We start from the raw sequence: 19,655 nt of genomic DNA on the forward strand, positions 1-19,655 counted from the left end.
ATTTGGTGCATAAATTTGTTTATCTCCCTGTTAGTGAGCATTTATCCTTCGTTAAAATAATCCATCCACCTGACAGGTGTGGCATATCAAGAAGCTTTTTAAACAACATGATCAATACATAGGTGCATCTGTGCTGGGCACAATAAAAGCACATTCTAAAATGTGCAGTGTTATCACACAACACAATGACACAGATTACTCAAGTTTTGAATGAGTGTGCAATTGGCATGCTGACTGCAGGAATTTCCAACAGAGCTGTTGCCAGAGAATTGAATGGGTAGGCTACTCCGGTTTTATAGGGGAGCAGCTGAGAAATACATGTAGTAGCTGGGATCCTCTTTTTAGTGGCAACCATCAAAACTCTGCTTTCACACAGGACTGCATAAAGGAAATTTCTGGCTGATAAAGGACACTTCACACAGACTGCATATAGAAAGTCTGGGCTGATAAGGACACTTCACACAGGGACTGCTATAGAAATGTCTGGGCTGATAAGGACACTTCACACAGGACTGCATATAGAAATGTCTGGGCTGATAAGGACACTTCACAGCAGACTGCATATAGAAAAGAGATGTTGGCGCGTCATAAGGACACTTCACACAGGACTGCACTATAGAAATGTCTGGCGATACATCGGGCCGAAAGGACACTTCACACAGGACTGCATATGAAGAAATTCTGGGCTATAAGGACACTTCACACAGGACGCATAATAGAAATGTCTGGGCTGATAAGGACACTTCACACAGGACTGCAATATAGAAATGTCTGGGCTTATAAGGACACTTCACACAGGATGCATATAGAAATGTCTGGGCTGATAAGGACACTTCACACAGGACTGCATATAGAAATGTCTGGGCTATTAAGGACACTTCACACAGGACTGCATATAGAAATGTCTGGGCTGATAAGGACACTTCACACAGGACTGCATATAGAAATGTCTGGGCTTATAAAGGACACTTCACACAGGACTGCATATAGAAAGTTCTGGGCTATAAGGACACTTCACACAGGACTGCACTATAGAAATGTCTGGGCTTATAAGGACACTTCACACAGGACTGCAATAAGAAATGTCTGGGCTGATAAGACACATTCACACAGGACTGCATATAAAATGTCTGGGCTGATAAGGACACTTCACACAGGACTGCATATAGAAATGTCTGGCTATAAGGACACTACACACAACTGCATATAGAAATGTCTGGGCTGATAAGGACACTTCACACAGGACTGCATATAGAAATGTCTGGGCTGATAAGGACACTTCACACAGGACTGCATATAGAAATCAGCCCAGACATGTTTGGCTCTGAAGCATCTACAACGAGCATTTAATTTATTTTGGGTAACAGACATATAGAACAAAATGTACAATGTGGACCCAGAGGATATCACTTGAAAGTATTAATTAAAATGCTTGTTTCCAAAGTGGTCCTTGATGGAAAAAACAACTTTCACTATGTTTTCCACTCACTTTCAATCTGTGGAACCTCTTTCTTCAAATGGATCACAGTGAAGTTAAAACATGTAGCCTAACAGTGTGTTTTAAACACATGACACTGTTTTGATGATGTGTTTGAGGAGATTTTCCATTTGACTTGTTCTCGACTGGCCTACCTGGTTAAATAAAGGTGGGGGGAAAATGTATCAGTGGTTAGAGGAACGATAGAGCCCTGAGTACCAGGCCATTAACGACCTGATGGTAGTTAGCAAGTTGGGTACTACTAATGCATGATACTACTAGTGCATAGAGGAGATCACTGTGACTCAACGGTCACATGGAGTATGACTGCGGTCATGACACATGATTGCCGGTGTGGCGATAATACGGTCACTGCAACAGCCCTAGCGTTCAGTCAATGTCATTGTATGTGTTGAGCCCTCACTGAGCGTCTTCTCCACCCATATACTACAGGAGCAGATGAAGCAGCGAGAGCAGAGCCTGAGGAAGGTGGAGCAGGAGATGGATAGTCTCACCTTCAGGAACCAGCAGTTGGCTAAGAGGGTAGAGCTGCTGCAGGAGGAACTGGCTGCCAGCGAAGCCAAGGGCAAGAAGAGCAAGGTAGAGACAGACACTGGTCCTCTTTCTCCGTTGTTAAGGCATGGCGCTTGCAGCGGCAGGGTAGTGGGTCTGATTCCCGGGATCACCCATACGTAAAAATATGCACACATGACTGTAAATTGCTTTGGATTAAGGCGCCTGCTAAAATGGCATATATTAGAGAAGGAATAGGGTACACCCCACAATCAGACATGTCATTTGGGATGCAAAGTTGATTTGTCGATCAGTGATTCTCATCAGTTCGACTGCAATGTAGTGAATCTCAAAGGTACTTTTTCTCCACCAGAACAAAGGGGACTCCCCCTCCCAGCAGGGCTTGCAGCAGACCCAGAGTGTGTTTGATGAGGACCTGCATAAGAAGATCCAGGAGAACGAGAGGCTTCACATCCAGGTCTGTCTCTGAGGCATGGGAGTGTATGCATGTATGGACTAGTGTATACCAAGAGACTAATGGTTTGAATATGTGTACATAATTATGTATTTGACCAGTTGATTTTGTGTGCTGGTCTGTTCATGTCTATGGATGATGTTTTTATGATTCTTCTAAGGTAATGCACAAATAAATATTTTATCCTTGGATGGACAATAAAGTTATTTTCTGTTCTAAGTTCTATGAGGCTGATGAGCAGCACAGGCAGCAGGAGGCCCAGCTGAAGGTCCGGTTGGAGGAGCTGGAGAGAGACCATGAACAGCACCAGGCCATAGTGGACGGACTCGCCTCCAAATACATGGACACTATCGAGAGACTACAGAGTGCCAAGGCCAGACTAGAGGTGAAATGGAGGGAGAATAATTGAAGGAGGATGAGAGGGGCTAAACTCATGAATTTGTTATTGATGATGTAATACATGATGCCATTTGCTGTGTCTTACAGGTGAAATCCCAGACTCTGGAGGGGGAAACTAATGAGTGCAGAGTTCAGACAGAGGAATGGTAAAAACCTTATTATATTTCTATAGTAGAGGACTTAAAATGAAGCAATAATGAGGGTTAGAATAATGCATATGGGGTCGCATTTAGTATGGTCACTGAGCGGTCYTTGACTATTTCTCCTTTCCTCTCCCCTCCCTCCTCTCTCCCCCTCCCTRTATCCTCTTCTCTCCCTCTCTCCCTCCATCCTCTTCTCTCTCAATTCAATGTCAATTTAAGGGCTTTATTGGCATGGAAAACGTATGTTAACATTGCCAAAGCAAGTGAAGTAGACAATATACAAAAGTTGAATAAACAATAAAAATTAACAGTAAACATTACATACACAGAAGTTCCAAAATAATAGACATTACAAATGTCAGATTATGTAGATATACAGTGTTGTAACGATGTGCAAATAGTAAAAAAGGGAAAATAAACAAATATGGGTTGAATTTACAATGGTGTTTGTTCTTCACTGATTGCCCTTTTCTTGTGGCAATGGGTCACAAATCCTGCTGCTCTGATGGCACACTGTGGTAAATATTGGAGTTTATCAAAATTGGGATTGTTTTCAAATTCTTTGTGGATTTGTGTAATCTGAGGGAAATATGTGTCTCTAATATGGTCATACATTTGGCAGGAGGTTAGGAAGTGCAGCTCAGTGTCCACCTCATTTTGTGGGCAGTGTGCACATAGCCTGTCTTCTCTTGAGAGCCAGGTCTGCCTACGGCAGCCTTTCTCAATAGCAAGGCTATGCTCACTGAGTCTGTACATAGTCAAAGCTTTCCTTAAGTTTGGGTCAGTCACAGTGGTCAGGTATTCTGCCAATGTGTACTCTCTGTTTAGGGCCAAATATCATTCTAGTTTGCTCAGTTTTTTTGTTAATTCCTTCCAATGTGTCAAGTAATTATATTTGAGTTTTCTCATGATTTGGTTGGGTCTAATTGTGTTGCTGTCCTCTCTCTCTAGTCAGCAGCAGTTGAGGAAGTGTCAGTCAGAGCTCAACAGACAGGTGAAACAGAGCAGTTGTGTCATCCAGGAGAAAGTGCCCTTCAACGACACCAGTGAGTATTAGGTCACTATGCAACATTTCACCGACCCCGGATCGTGTTCATTAGGAACCAAGCGGAAGACAACAGACTGAAACAGTGAGGGACTACCTGGATGGGTCCAATAAGAACTGCTCATTTGTTGTTTTCTGTTGTGGTGTGTGCTCTAATGAACACAACAGTGAAACATCACTGATTTGTGAATTATTTGAGAGCACATGTGTATATACTACTAATGTTAGTGAATGACATGTTTTGGTGAATAATGCCATATTACACTTAAAGACATGCTCCGGAACGTTGGCGACTAAGTATTTTTTTAAKCCTCCCGCTGTGTATTTCATACATGCGAAATCTATACTGAACAAAAAATATAGACGCAACATGCAACAATTAAAACAATTTTACTGAGTTAGAGTTCATATAAGGAACTCAGTCCATTGATATAAATTCATTAGGGCCTAATCTATGGGTTTCACATGACTGGGTGAGGGCTCAGCCATGGGTGGGCCTGGGAGGGCATAAGCCCATCCACTTGGGAGCCAGGCCTACCCACTGGGGAGTATGGCACAGCCAATTAGAATGAGTTTTTCCCCACAAAAGGGTTTTATTACAGACCGAAATACTCCTCAGTTTCATCAGCTGTCTGGGTGGCTGGTCTCAGATGATCCCGCAGGTGAAGAAGCCGGATGTGGAGGTCTTGGACTGGCGTGGTTACATGTGGTCTGCAGTTGTGAGGCCGGTTGGACGTACTGCCAAATTCTCTAAACCGACCGTAGAGCGGGCTTACTCCTCAGTTTCATCAGCTGTCTGGGTGGCTGGTCTCAGATGATCCCGCAGGTGAAGAAGCCGGATGTGGATATGTTAAATTCTCTGGCAACAGCTCTGGTGGACATTCCTGCTGTCAGAATGCCAATTGCACGCTTCCTCAACTTCCTTAAGACATCTGTCGTTTATATGACAAAACTGCACATTTTACAGTGTTGTCCCCAGCACAAGGTGCACCTGTGTAATCATCTTCTTGATATGCTACACCTGTCAGGTGGATGGATTATCTTGGGAAAGGTGAAATGCTCACAGAGAATTTTAGAGAAATAAAATGCGTATGGGCAATTTCTGGAATCTTTTATTTAAGCTCATGAAACATGGGACCAACACTTTACATGTTGCGTTTATATTTTTGTTCAGTATCTGAGCAGAATTACTGTCTAACCTCAGTTAACCATTAAATCCCTAGTTTGAAAGCGACTTAACTGGAAGATGTGCAGTGTCATTTTCACAACATTTACCCTACGTGGACTAGCCCCCTAGCAATTTGATTTCTAGCCAATGAGCTTCAGCCCTTCGCCATTTTGAGTGACAGCTCGAAAGATGCACACCCAGCAGAGCGAGAACAATGACGTGGTGCATATCTGCTCATGTGACGAAGTACACCATTTTCTGGGACCATTTTTGTCTCGTGAGCACTACTTCCAGAACTAAAAAGTATACAAAAGTACTGGAGAATCTCTTTAACATCTATCTCACTGATGCTGTAGGAAGAGGCACACTGAAGCACTGTCTAATGCGTCATGCTATGACAGAGGCTATGTTCAAGTTCAACGCTAGAGCCCTGTTCTCCTCTCTGCTCAGTGTCCTGGTTAGATAGATGGCTTACTTAGTCCTTATAAAAATGCTATATGAACTACAGCGCTATGACATGCCATCATTCGGCGCATTAAACTGCTTTAAGCCAGTTTGTAAGTAAATCATTTCAACTTTTTTGTCACCCTGAAATCTCCCCTTTAAATTTCCCTCCCTTTTTCTCCAGGATTCAGTGACTACAACAGCCTCAATGTTCCACCACACAACAGAAGACACCAGGTGAGAGGAAGCCCTATAGTAATATCCAGTATTATTCAATTCTGTCCTTGAATTTGATAGAATAGTTGGTGCTCGAACCTCCATTGTCAGCGTGAATATGTGGTCCAGAGTTTTGGTAGTAATCTTCTCTCTCTCCCTGTCCTCTCCTCCAGTTGAAGGCCCGAGACGTGGCTGGTCAGGCCCTAGGCCTCGTCCAGGACCTAGTGGCGGCTCTGTTAAACTTCCACTCCTACACAGAGCAGAGGGTGCACATCTACCCCCTGGATTCCTCTATCGAACCCATCTCACCACTCAACCAAAAGGTGAGGACACACACAATGTCTCTGCCCCGACATCCTTTAAAGGGACCAACAGCAGTTAGTACATACATTTTTGGACTTCTAAATTAATCATCTATACCAATTGGTTCTTGCTTAGTTCAACTGTTGTTACCCATCAGAACCCAGATTATAAGCTTGTTTACTGAAATGCTTGTAAACAAAGTTAATGTTAACAAACACTATATAGCCTCAGAACATGATTAAAACTATAATGTTGATATCATGGATGCCCAGTCCTTGCATCTATAGGTCTGTCTATGAATTTGAGTTGTTACATTTCTCTAGCCCTCCCTCAGCTTTTTACCCAATTAGGGGCGGGGAGAAAGCTTTATTGTTTATACTGCTGATTTGCCGCTTTAAACATATTACATGTTAAAATGTTTAGTCCTTTAGCAGATGTTCTTATCCATAGTGACTTACAATATGTGCTTTCGTCTGAAGTAGGTAAGATGTTCTCTTCTCCCCAGTTCTCCCAGTATCTACATGAGGAATGCAGCCTATGTGCGCCCCCTGGAGGAAGGACTAGTGCAACTACACCAGAGCATACAAGAGGACACAGTAACAGTACTGGAGACTGTGGGGAACTGAAGGACTTCGCTGATCATTTTCACATCCTACACCCACTTTCTGCAGAAGATTCTACCATACCAGCTCAAAAGGTCAGTACTCATTACATTAGGTGTGTGTGTGTGTGTGTGTGTGTGTGTGTATTTACATCTAAAGGGGTGGGTGGGTATTTTCCTCCTCATCCTCCTCTATTCTCCCCCAGTCTGGAGGAAAGTGCAGGGCTCCTTTGTGTACCTCCTCTCTCATTCTCTAAGAACCAGGAGCTGCAGAGGTGCATGAAGAGATCACGTCAGTGTTCGACAAACTACACAGCTACATCATCCTACTGGCCTTACCTAGTGAGTTGTATCATCCTACTGGCCTTAGCTAGGAGTTACAGTGCCTTCAGAAAGGATTCACACCCTTGACTTATTCCACATTTTGTTGTGTTACAGCCTGAATTTAAAATGGATTCAATTTAGATTTCTTGTCACTGTCCTACACACAATACCCCATAATGTCAAAGTGGAATTATGTTTTTAAACAGTTTTATAAATTTATTTAAAAATGAAACTGAGTCAATAACTTTCAAGCCCTTTGTTATGGCAAGTCTAAGTTCAGGAGTAAACGTTTACTTAACAAATCACGTAATGCGTTGCATGTACTCTCTCTGTGTGCAATAATAGTTTTTAACATGATTTTTAAATGACTATCTCATCTCTGTATCCACACATACAATTATCTGTTAAGGTCCCTCAGTCAAGCAGTGAATTTGTAACACGATTCAAACAAAGACTAGGTAGGTTTTCCAAGAACGGCACCTATTGGTAGATGGGTAAAAAAAAATTAAGAGCAGACTTTGAATATCCCTTTGATAATGATGAAGTTATTAATTACACTTTAGAGATGGTGTATCAGTACAACCCAGTCACTACAAGGATACAGGGCATCTTCATAACTCAGTTACCGGAGAGGAAGGAAACTGCTCAGGGATTTCACCATGAGGCCAATGGTGACTTTAAAACAGTTATGGCTGTGATAGGAGAAAACTAAGGATGGGTCAACAACATTGTAGTTACTCCACAATACCAACCTTATTGACAGAGTGAAAAGAAGGAAGCCTGTAGAGAATGAACATATTTCAAAACGATGATCCTATTGCAATAAGGCACTAACATAATACTGCAGAAAATGTGGCAAAGCAGTGAACTTTTTGTCTTGAATACAAAGTGTTATGTTTGTGGCAAATCCAATCCATCACATCACGGAGTAACACTCGCCATATTTTCAAGCATAGTGGTGACCATGTTATGGGTATGCTTGTAATCATTAACAGCTGAGGAGTTTTTAGGATAAAAATAAACTGAATGGAGCTAAACACAGGCACAATCCTAGAGGAAAACCTGATCCAAAACATGCATCCGGTTTACAATAAGGCACGAAAGGCAAAGAAATGTACTTATGTTTGTTGCAAACCCAATACAACACGCTACTGAGTACCACTCTACATATTTTCAAGCATGGTGGTGGCTGCATCATGTTATTGGTATGCTTGTCATTTGCAAGGACTAGAGTTTATGAAAAAATTKACAGAATAGAGCTAAGCACATGCAAAATCCTAGAGGAAAACCTGATTCAGTCTGCTTTCCACCAGACACTGGGAGAGGAATTCACCTTTCACCAGCACAATAACATGAAACACAAGGCAAAATCTATACTGCAGTTGCTTACCAAGAAGACGGTGAATGTTTCTGAGTGTCCGAGTTAAAGTTGACTTAAATCTACTTGATCATCTTTTGCAAGAGCTGAAAATGGTTGTCTAGCAATGATGAACAATCAATTTGACAGAGCTTGAAGAATTCTGAAAAGAATAATGGGCAAAAAATGTTGCACAATCCAGGTGTGGAAAGCTCTTAGAGACTTACCCAGAAAGACTCAGACTGTAATCGCTGCCAAAGGTGCCTGTACAAAGTATTGACTCGGGGCGTGAATACTCATGCAAATTAGGTCTTTCTGTATTTAATGTTCAATAAAGTTGCAAACATTTCTAAAAACATGTTTTCACTTTGTCATTATGGGGTATTGTGTGTAGATGGGTGAGGGGAGAACATTTTATTAAATACATTTTAAATTCAGACTAACACAACAAAATGTAGAATAAGTCAAGGGATATGCATACTTTTTGAAAGCACTGTATATCAGCCCACTCCCTTAACCTAGGGAATTACAGTGCTTTCAGAAAGTATTCAGACCAATACACTTCCACATTTTGTAACGTTACAGCCTTATTCTAAAACGTATTTTAGGCAAAGCGTCAATACAGGACTAAGATCTTAATTTTTTTTCTCGACTTGTACTACACCGGCTCTGACACTCATCAACACCATTATCCCAGAAACCCTAGACCCACTCCAATTTGCATACCATACCAACAGATGCTGCAATCTCTTGTACTCCACACTGCCCTTTCACACCTGGACAAAAGGAACACCTATGTGAGAATGCTATTCATTGACAACAGCTCAGCATTCAACACCATAGTGCCCTCAAAGCTCATCAATAAGCTAAGGACCCTGGGACTAAACACCTCCCTCCAACTGGATACAGGACTTCTTGATGGGACGCCCCCAGATGGTAAAGGTAGGTAACAACACATACGCCACGCTGATCCTCAACACAGGGGCCCCTCGGTGGTGCGTGCTCAGTCATCTTCCTTCCACTCATGACTGCACGTCCAGGCACGACTCCAACACCATCATTAAGTTTGCTGATGACACAACAGTGGTAGGCCTGATCACCAACAACGATGAGACAGCCTATAGGGAGGTCAGAGACCTGGCCATGTGGTGCCAGGACAACAACCTCTCCCTCAATGTGATCAAGACAAAGGAGATGATTGTGGACTACAGGAAAATAAGTACCGATCATGCCCCCATTCTCATCGACGGGGTTGGAGTGGAGCAGGTTGAGAGCTTCAAATTSCTTGGTGTTCCACGCCACCAACAAACTAACATGGTCCAAGCACACCAAGACAGTCGTGAAGAGTGCACGACAAAACTTATTCCCCCTCAGGAGACTGAAAAGATTTGGCATTGGTCCTCGGATCCTCAAAAGGTTTTACAGCTGCACCATTGAGGGCATCCTGACTGGTTGCATCACTGCCTGGAATGGCAACTTCTCGGCCTCCGACCACAAGGCACTACAGAGGGTAGTGCGTACGGCTCAGTACATCACCGGGGCCAAGCTTCCAGCCATCCAGGACCTCTATACCAGGCAGTGTCAGAGGAAGACCCTAAAAATTGTCAGCATCCAGCCACCATAGTCATAGACTGTTCTCTCTGCTACCGCACGGCAAACGGTACCAGAGCGCCAAGTCTTTGTCCAAGAGGCTTCTACCCCCAAGCCATAACTCCTGAACATCTAATCAAATGGCAATGCATTATCTATGCATATATTGCTAATCTGTGGTTCAGGACCCTGTAAATGTAGTGGGGGGTTGTCTTATAGCCCTTCCCCTTCTATTAATACAACATAAGCATAATCAATTATTATAATACAGCAATCATTTGGTGCAGCCCCTATCACGAACCCCAAGGTGACCCCCATCAATATCAGAGCAAAAACCAAGCCATGCGGTTGAAGGAATTGTCCATAGTGCTCCGAGACAGGATTGTGTTGAGGATACAAACATTTCTTCAGCATTGAAGGACCCCAAGAACACAGTGGCTTCCATCATTCTTAAATGGAAGAGGTTTGGAACCCCCAAGTCTCTTCCTAGAGCTGGCCGCCGGGCTAAACTGAGCAATCGGGGAGAAGGACCTTGGTCAGGGAGGTTTTTTWAATTATTTTAAAATTATTATWATATATTTTTTAAATTTTATCCCCTTTTCTCCCCAATTTTCGCGGTATCCAATCGCTAGTAATTACTATCTTGTCTCATCGCTACAACTCCCGTACGGGCTCGGGAGAGACGAAGGTCGAAAGCCATGCGTCCTCCGAAGCACAACCCAACCAAGCCGCACTGCTTCTTAACACAGCGCGCCTCCAACCCGGAAGTCAGCCGCACCAATGTGTCGGAGGAAACACCGTGCACCTGGCCCCCTTGGTTAGCGCGCACTGCGCCCGGCCCGCCACAGGAGTCGCTGGAGCGCGATGAGACAAGGATATCCCTACCGGCCAAACCCTCCCTAACCCGGACGACGCTAGCCCAATTGTGCGTCGCCCCACGGACCTCCCGGTCGCGGCCGGTTGCGACAGAGCCTGCGCGCGAACCCAGAGACTCTGGTGGCAGACTCTGCGATGCAGTGCCCTAGACCACTGCGCCACCCGGGAGGCCTTGGTCAGGGAGGTTACCAAGAACACGATAGAGCTCTAGAAATGGGAGTACCTTCCATAAGGACAACCATCTCTGCAGCACTCCACCAATCAGGCCTTAATGGTAGAGTGGGCAGACGGAAGCCACTCCTCAGTAAAAGGTACGTGACAGCCCGCTTGGAGTTTGCCAAAATGCACCTAAAGTCTCTCAGACCATGAGAAACAAGATTCTCTGGTTTGATGAAACCAATATTAAACTCTTTGGCCTGAATGCCAAGCTTCACGGCTGCAGGAAACATGGCACCATCCSTACGGTGAAGCGTGGTGGCAGCATCATGCTGTGGAATGTTTTTCAACAGCAGGGACTGGGAGACTAGTCAGGATTGAGGGAAAGATTTAATGGAGCAAAGTACAGCCATCTTTGATGAGAACCTGCTCCAGAGGGCTCAGGACCTCAGACTGGGGCGAAGGTTCACCTTCCAACAGAACAACGACGCAAAGCACACAGCCAAGACASCGCAGGAGTGGCTTCGGGACAAGTCTCTGAATGTTCTTGAGTGGCCCAGTCTGCCCAGACTTGAACCTGATCGAACATCTCTGGAGCGACCTGAAAATAGCTGTGCCGCAACGCTCCCCATCCAACTTGACATCTTGAAGTTCTGRAGAGAAGAATGTGAGAAACACCCCAAATACAGGTGTGCCAAGCTTGTAGTGTCATTCTAAAGAAGACTCAAGACTAAAAGCTTCCAAAGGTGCTTCAACAAAGTACTGAGTAAGGGGTCTGAATGTAAATGTGATTTATATATTTACAGTTGAAGTCGGAAGTTTACAAACACTTAGGTTGGAGTCATTAAAAATAGTTTTTCAATCACTCCGCAAATGTCTTGTTAACAAACTATAGTTTTGGCAAGTCGGTTAGGCCATCTACTTTGTGCATGACAAGTASTTTWTCCAACAYTTGTTTACAGACCGATTATGTCACGTATAATTCACTGTATCACAATTCCAGTGGGTCAGAAGTTTACATACACTAAGTTGACTGTGCCTTTAAACAGCTTGGGAAAATCCAGAACATTTTGTCATGGCTTTAGAAGCTTCTGATAGGCTAAATGACATAATTTGAGTCAATTGGTGTACCTGTGGATGTATTTCAAGGCCTACCTTCAAAATCAGTGCCTCTTTGCTTGACATCATGGTAAAATCAAAAGAAATCAGCCAAGACCTCAGAATAAAAATGGTAGACCTCCACAAGTCTGGTTCARCCTTGGGAGCAATTTCCAAACGCTTMAAGGTACCACGTTCATCTGTACAAACAATAGTACGCAAGWATAAACACCATGGGACCACGCAGCCGTCATACCGCTCAGGAAGGAGACGCGTTCTGTCTCCTAGAGATGAACGTACTTTGGTGTGAAAAGTGCAAATCAATCCCAGAACAACAGCAAAGGACCTTGTGAAGATGCTGGAGGACACCAGTACAAAAGTATCTATATCCACAGTAAAACGAGTCCTATATCGACATAACCTGAAAGGCTGCTCAGCCAGGAAGAAGCCACTAATCCACAATTGCCATAAAAAAGCCAGACTTTGGTTTGCAACTGCACATGGGGACAAAGATTGTACTTTTTGGAGAAAAGGGGGAGGCTTTCAAGCAGAAGAACACCATCCCAAATGCGAAGCACATGGGTGGCAGCATCATGTTGTGGGGGTGCTTTGCTGCAGGAGGGACTGGTGCACTTCACAAAATAGATTGCATCATGAGGAAAGAKAATTATGTGGATATATTGAAGCAACATCTCAAGACATCAGTCAGGAAGTTAAAGCTTGGTCGCAAATGGGTCTTCCAAATGGACAATGACCCCAAGCATACTTCCAAAGTTGTCAAAATGGCTTCAGGACAACAAAGTCAAGGTATTGGAGTAGCCATCACAAAGCCCTGACCTCAATCCTATAGAACATTTGTGGGCAGATCTGAAAAAGCGTGTGTGAGCAAGGAGGCCTACAAACCTGACTCAGTTACACCAGCTCTGTCAGGAGGAATGGGCCAAAATCCACCCAATTTATTGTGGGAAGCTTGTGGAAGGCTACCCAAAACGTTTGACCCAAGTTAAACAATTTAAAGGCAATGCTACCAAATACTAATTGAGTGTATGTAAATGTCTAACCCCTCGGAATGTGATGAAATAAAWAAWWTTCTCTACTATTCTAACATTTCACGTTCTTAAAATACAGTGGTGATCCTAATTGACCTAAAACAGGGAATATTTACTAGGATTAAATGTCAGGAATTGTGAAACTGAGTTTAAATTTATTTGGCTAAGGTGTATGTAAACTTCTGACTTCAACTGTGTGTATTTGCAAAAATGTTTAAACCAGTTTTTTTCTTTGTTATTATGGGGTATTGTGTGTAGATTGTGGGGGGAAAACTATTTCATRCATTTTAGAATAAGGCTGTAACGCAACAAGGTGGAAAAAGTGAATGGGTCTGTATTTCCGGATGCCCTGTATATCATCTTACTGGCTTTACAAAGTGACTAGGGTCGAACTGGAGAAATGATTTGCTGTGTCCTGTATACGATCTTGAATAATGTATTTGTAATCTATAGCCTTGATAACTAACCTGTTTGACAAATTGAATAGCTACTGTCTGTAGGACTAGAGGAGAGGGAGGATCCTTTCCTCGTGAGTGATAGGGAACTAAATGAGAGGGAGGATTCAGAAGGGTTGGGGTAAGGCAGCAGACTCATTTCAGTTTCCTTCTGACAATGTAATGGTCTAGAGGAAGCTGGGCTGAGTTGGGATAATTTTCTCTAGACCCTACTGGGTCTGATATTAGTTAGTAATATCAGACCCTGGTAGCTCCAGTACAGTTTCAGGTTGGAAGTTGGGTATAGACAGTAGTTTATTTAACTAGGCAAGTCAGTTAAGAATTTGTTCTTATTTACAATGACGGCCAAACCCGGATGACGCTGGGTCAATTGTGCGCTTCCTTATGAGACTCCCAATCACAGTCGGATGTGCTACGTCCTYGATTCGAACCAGGTACTATAGTAACGCCTCTTGCACTGAGATGCAGTGCCTTAGACCATTGCGCTACTCTGGAGTAATGTTTAAAATTGTTTTCCAGGTGTTCGACAGGACGCCATGCCCCAGAGCAGTTGCTCTGCTGTCTTCACCCAGCTGGCTGCCTGTCTACACAGTCTTCACGATGCCGTCAAAGGTGAATTATTACTTAAACATTTTTTTTTTACTATAAAATATTATTTCTAATTAGTGTTTTTGTAGACTAATGTTCAAGCCACTCTCCTTCCAAATGTAAAGTTTGTTGGTTGCGTACACAGTTAAGCAGATGTTATAATGGGTGCAGCGAAATGCTRATGTTACTAGCTCCTAACAACACAGTAAAATGTCAAACAGGTACACACACAATCCATTTAAAAAACAGAACAACAAGAAATGTCTGTTCTGTAGAGATGTCTAAAAGCCTATTTTTATGCTTGATCCGGGAAGCCAGAGGCTGCGTACGGAGGGTGTGATGCAATTGCGGAGCCTCCAGAGGCTTGCGGAGGGCAAATCAAGCTCCGTACCATATCGCCATGCGCCTCCCAAATGTTGAAACAATGCGTAGTGCTTCGTATAGCGCCCTACGATTTGTTGACGTATGTGGGGTGATGAGTCCTGTATAAACACACTCACTTCCTTGATAACTTCATTCACAACAGCTCTGATCTGAGAAAGCGCAGTAAGTGCGATTGTGCTGACTTCTGCTGAGGCAGCATCGCACTAAATGCTCTACGGCCAATGCAGACACTGGAATGGCCATAAATGGGCTTTAAGTTTAAGCGTTATAAAGCAGTATACATGCTGTCTTCATGTAAGGTGGAACCGATAAATGTGTCCCCTGTTCCTTCCTTTATGTATGTAGAGATGTCTAAACCCCATCTCTCCTTTCTGTGTCTGTAGAGATGTTTGTGTACAGTGCCTTCGGAAATTATTCAAACCTCTTTACCTTTTCCACATTTTGCTACGTTACCGCCTTATTTTAAAGTTGATACATTTTGTTTTTTTCCCCCTCAACCTACACACAATACCCCATAATGACAAAGCAAAAACATGTTTTTACTAATTTATATACAAAAAATATTTTTTTTCTAATTTATATAAGTATTCAGACCCTTTACTTATTACTTTGTTAATGCACCTTTTTGCAGCGATTTACAGCATTGAGTCTTCTTGGGTATGACGCTACAAGCTTGGCACACCTGTACTTGGGAAGTTTCTCCCATTCTCTGCAGATCCTCTCAAGCTCTGTCAGGATGGATGGGGAGCGTTGCTGCACAGCTATTTTCAGATCTCTTCAGAGATGTTCGATTGAGTTCAAGTCTGGGGTCTGGCTGGGTCCCTCAAGTACATTGAGGCATTTCCCAAAACCACTCCTGCATTGTCTTGGCTGTGTGCTTAGGCTCGTTGTCCTGTTGGAAGGTGAACCTTCACCTCAGTCTGAGGTCCTGAGCTCTCTGGAGCAGGGTTTTGTCAAGGATCTCTCTCTACTCTCTACTTTGCTCTGTTCATCTTTGCCTCGATCCTGACTAGTCTCCCAGTCCCTGCTGCTGAAAAACATTCCACAGCATGATGCTGCCACCACCACGCTTCACCGTAGGGATGGTGCCAGGTTTTCTGCAGCTGTAACGCTTGGCATTCTGGGCAAATAGTTCAATATTGGTTTCATCAAACCAGAGAATCTTGTTTCTCATGGTGTGAGTCTTTAGGTGTCTTTTGGCAAACTCCAAGCGGGCTGTCACGTACCTTTTACTGAGGAGTGGCTTCCATCTGGCCGCTCTACCATAAAGGCCTGATTGGTGGAGTGCTGCAGAGATGGTTGTCCTTCTGGAAGGTTCCCCCATCTCCGCAGAGGAACTCTGGGTTCTTGGTCATCTCCTTGACCAAGGCCCTTCTCCCCCGATTGCTCAGTTTGGCCGGACAGCCAGCTCCAGGAAGAGTCTTGGGGGTTCCAAACTTCTTCAATTTAAAAATGGAGGCAGTCTGTTCTTGGGGTCCTTCAATGCTGCAGAAATGTCTTGGTACCCTTCCCCATATCTGTGCCTTGACACAATCCTGTCTTGGAGCTCTACGGACAATTCCTTCGACCTCATGCCTTGGTTTTTGCACTGTCAACTGTGGGACATTACATAGACAGGTGTGTGCCTTTCTAAATCATGTCCAATCAATTGAATTTACCACAGGTGGACTCCAATCAAGTTGTAGAAACATCTCAAGGATGATCAATAAAAACAGAATGCACCTGAGCTCAATTTCGAGTCTCATAGCAAAGAGTCTGAATACTTAAGTAAATAAGGTATTTCTGCTTATTTTTAATACATTTCTAATAACCTGTTTTTTCGCTTTGTCATTATGCAGGATTGTGTGTAGATTGCTGAGAATTTTATATATATATATTTATTATWAAAAAAAAWATATATATACATATTTTAGAGTAAGTGTCTGTCTATCTCTCTCTCTCTCCTCTATAGAGATGTCTAAGCACTACAGCCAGAAGGCCGGTCTGGAACAGCAGTTGCCTACAGTCACTCAGAAGCTCTGCACCACTAACGAGTGTCTGCTGGCTTCCCTGGGCATGCTCACCAACACCACCGACAAGGTAGGACCATGTACCCCTATTTAGTTAGACAAACGAGATGCTGGGTGTGTCCACCAACAGCACCGGCAAGTTAATACTTAACAGATAGTTGGTTTGTCTAACAGCACTGCCAATGAGTGTCTGCTGGCATCACTGGTCATCACTAGTTACCACAACCATGAAGTCATAAACCCTCCTATTTCTAAAATGTGATTTTATAGCTAACCTTAACCACACTGCTAACCTTATGCCTAACCTTAAAGCAATACTTCAGGATTTTGGCAATGAAGCCCTTTATCTTCTCCAGAGTCAGATGAACTCGTGGATACCATTTCCATGTCTCTGCATGCATAATTTTGCCTGTGCTTAGCTACATTCTATTTATTTTTTTTATCTTGAAAAACTCCCCAGTCCTTAACGATTACAAGCATACCGATAACATGGTGCAGCCACCACTATGCTTGAAAATATGAAGAGTGGTACTTGGTAATGTGTTGTATGTTTGGGGCAAATACAATAACACTTGGTATTCAGGACAAAAAGTGAATTGCTTTGCCACATTTTAGGCAGTATAATTTTGGTGTCTTTGCAAACAAGATGCATGTTCTGGAATATTTATTATGAACAGGCTTCCTTTTTCACCAGACCTATTAGGTTAGTATTGTGGAATAACTACAATGTGGATCCATCCTCAGTTTTCTCCGATCACAGCCATTGAACTCTGTTACTGTTTTAAAGTCATCATTGTCTCATGGTGAAATCCCTGAGCGGTTTCCTTCCTCTCTGGCAACTGAGTTAGGAAGGACGCTTGTATCTTTGCAGTGACTGGGTGTATTGATACACCATCCAAAGTGTTTATTAATAACTTCACCATGCCTCATAGGGATTTTCCATGCCTCATAGGGATTTTCCATAAATTTTCACCCATCTACCAATATGTGCCCTTCTTTGTGAGGCATTGGAAAACCTACCTGACCTTTGTGGCTCAATCTGTTTGAAATTCACTGCTTGACTGAGGGACCTTACAATTATCGGTATGTGTAGGGTACAGAGATCAGTCATTCAAAAATCATGTTTAACACTATTATTGCACACAGTGAGTTCATGCAACTTATTATGTGACTTGTTAAGCACATTTTTTTAGTCCTGAACTTATTTAAGAGGAACACAGGGGTTGAATACTTATTGACTCAAGACATTTCAGCTTTTCATGGATAAGTCCATGGAGAATAAGAGCACCTCCCATCTGCTCACTGCACTGAGGGTAAGAAACATTGTCACCACCGATAAAACTACAATAATCGATCGTTTCAATAAGCATTTTTCTACCGCTGGCCATGCTTTCCACCTGGCTACCCCTACCCCGGCCAACATCTCAGCCCCCCCCCCGCTTCTCCTTCACCCAAATCCAGACAGCTGATGTTCTGAAAGAGCTCAAATCTGGATCCCTACAAATCAGCTGGGCTAGACAATCTGGACCCTCTCGTTCTAAAATGATCTGCTGAAATTGTTGCAACCCCTATTACAAGCCTATTCAACCTCTCTTTCGTATCGTCTGAGATGCCCAAAGATTGGAAAGCTGCTGCGGTCATCCCTCTCTTCAAAGGGGGAGACACTGTTGACCCAAACTGTTATAGACCTATATCCATCCTGCCCTGCCTTTTTTATAAAATCTTCGAAAGCCAAGTCAACAAACCGATAACTGACCATTTCGAAACCCACCTTACCTTCTCCACTATGCAATCTGGTTTCTGAGCTGGTCATGGGTGCACCGCAGCCACACTCAAGGTCCTAAACGATATCATAACCGCCATCGATAAAAGACAGTACTGTGCAGCCGGTGAACAGATCGCCAGGTGGAATCCAAGCAGCAGGCAACAGGAGTAGGTGTCACACCCACTTGGGAGAAGCTTTTATTTATGAAGGCAGATTTCTTGTAGAAAATCCTAGCTAGCTACTGTAGCTTCCAAGTCTCTGTCCACTTTTTTCCCCCACCCCACGCGCTAAAGGAGGTTTCTGTTTCTTGCTGGTTGTTGGTTTGCCAGATTTAATCCATATTACCTCAACTACCTCGTACCCTGGCACATTGACTCCGTACCGCTACTGCTTGTGTATATAGCCTCGTTATTATTTTGTTACTATTTCCTTTTTGCCAATAAAAAAATTATGACGTGTGTGCAAAATCGAGCACACAGCCATAGAATCTCCATAGACAAAAATTGGCAGTAGAATGCCCTTACTGAGAGCTCCGTGACTTTTCAACGTCGCACGGTCATAGGATGCAACCTTTCCAACAAGTCAGTTTGTAAAATGTCTTCCTTGCTAGAGCTGCCCCGGTCAACTGTAAACTCGTAGAACAAGACTGCCGAGTGCTGTAGTGCGTAAAAATCAACTGTCCTCGGTTGCAACACTCACTACCGAGTTCCAAACTGCCTCTGGAGTCAATGTCAGCACAATAACTGTTCGTTGGGAGCTTCATGAAATGGGTTTCCTCGGTCAAGCAGCACCACACAAGCCTAAGATCACAATGCCAAGTGTTGGCTAGAGTGGTGAAAAGCTCACCGCCATTGGACTCTGGAGCAGTGGAAACGTGTTTTCTGGAGTGATGAATCACGCTTCACCATCTGGCAGTCTGACGGACGAATCTGGGTTTGGCGGATGCCCGGAGAACGCTACCTGCCCGACTGTATAGAGCCAACTATAGTTCGCTGGAGGAGGAATAATGGTCTGGGACTGTTTTTCATGGTTCGGGCTAGGCCCCTTTTTTTCTAGTGATTGGAAATCTTAACGCTACAGCATACAATGACATTCAATACGATTCTGTGCTTCCAACTTTGTGGCCAGAGTTTTATATATTTTTTGTTGATATGATCAGTAGAGTTGAAGTAGTATCTGGCTCATCAACTGTGCTGATTGGTCGTTTACAATACATGACC

The 19,655-nt window shown here is 43.4% G+C and overlaps 1 protein-coding gene and 1 pseudogene across 1 annotated transcript in view; one reads left to right on the top strand and one right to left on the bottom strand.

Moving 5' to 3' along the window:
* Positions 1-19,655, bottom strand: part of LOC111977789 (forkhead box protein N2) — a 135,602-nt gene that overhangs the window by 106,232 nt on the left and 9,715 nt on the right. The window lies entirely within an intron of this gene.
* Positions 1-19,655, top strand: part of LOC111978140 (protein phosphatase 1 regulatory subunit 21-like) — a 53,835-nt pseudogene that overhangs the window by 17,692 nt on the left and 16,488 nt on the right.

The sequence above is a fragment of the Salvelinus sp. IW2-2015 genome, linkage group LG18 (genome assembly GCF_002910315.2).
Source record: "Salvelinus sp. IW2-2015 linkage group LG18, ASM291031v2, whole genome shotgun sequence".
NCBI lineage: Eukaryota > Metazoa > Chordata > Actinopteri > Salmoniformes > Salmonidae > Salvelinus > Salvelinus sp. IW2-2015.